This window comes from Penaeus japonicus, unplaced genomic scaffold, assembly GCF_977035675.1.
Source record: "Penaeus japonicus unplaced genomic scaffold, GWHDUDI00000001_assembly GWHDUDI00000025, whole genome shotgun sequence".
Classification (NCBI taxonomy): Eukaryota; Metazoa; Arthropoda; class Malacostraca; order Decapoda; family Penaeidae; genus Penaeus; species Penaeus japonicus.
In genome coordinates this window covers 23,705,329-23,706,340 of record NW_028234427.1, presented here as the reverse complement: position 1 = coordinate 23,706,340, position 1,012 = coordinate 23,705,329, and positions in this window count along the sequence as shown.

Here is a 1,012-nt window from a genome sequence, read left to right as displayed (position 1 = left end):
GTGTGTCTGTGTTCTGAAGAAGAGTCTTGATTAATAATGTTGTTGATTAGCGATGCGAATAATCATAAGGAGGAGAGCTTAGTTCTTAGTGTCTCTTTACTTGTTGGTGTTGTTTTTCCTTGTTGGTGAGTTCTCTTGTGTCTGGTCGTGAGTTAATCCGGTTTGCCATGGCGTGGAAAATATGAAGAGGTTTGTAAATAGTGTCGTAATATTTATGTTTGCGTCATTTCTATTTTTGTTTTTCTTTTATATATATATATATCTCCGTCCATGTAACTATTATCCTATGTCTGTCTTTTTGTCTTTGTCTATGTCTCTCTCTGTCAGTCTGATTATCTTCCTCCTTCCTTCCCTCCTTTCCCCCCCCCCCCCCTTTTCCCCTTTCTTCCTTTCTTTCTTCATCCCCCCTCTCTGTCTCTTTCTCTCTCTCTCTCTCTCTCTCTCTCTCTCTCTCTCTCTCTCTCTCTCTCTCTCTCTCTCTGCTCTCTCTCTCTGTTTCTCTCTCTATCTATCTATCTATCTTTCTCTCTCTCTCCGTCCTGCTCCTCCTCTCCCCCTTCTCCGTAAGCAGAATACAAGCTTTTAATCTATTTAAATCTTAAGAGATGTTTATAGTATTGGAAAGCACGTGTGTGAAGAAGGAATAGGTTTTTGTTATTGTTGTTATTATCATTATTGTTGTCTTCATCATAATATCTATTATCATTATGATTATACTTATTCTTGAAATTATAGTTTATAGTAATAATGAAGATGATTATGATAAAGATGGTAATAATAGCAATGATATTGATATCATAATATAGTTATCATCATTATCTTTATTATGATTATCATTACTACTAGCACTACCACTATCATCATCTTTACTATTAACATCCTTATCATCATTATTGTTTTCAGAACTATTATCATAATCTGTCTTTTGGTTCTATTATCATTCTATCCTTCATTGTCACCTTGATCATTATTATTATCTTTACCTTTATTATTATTACTTTAATTATCCTGA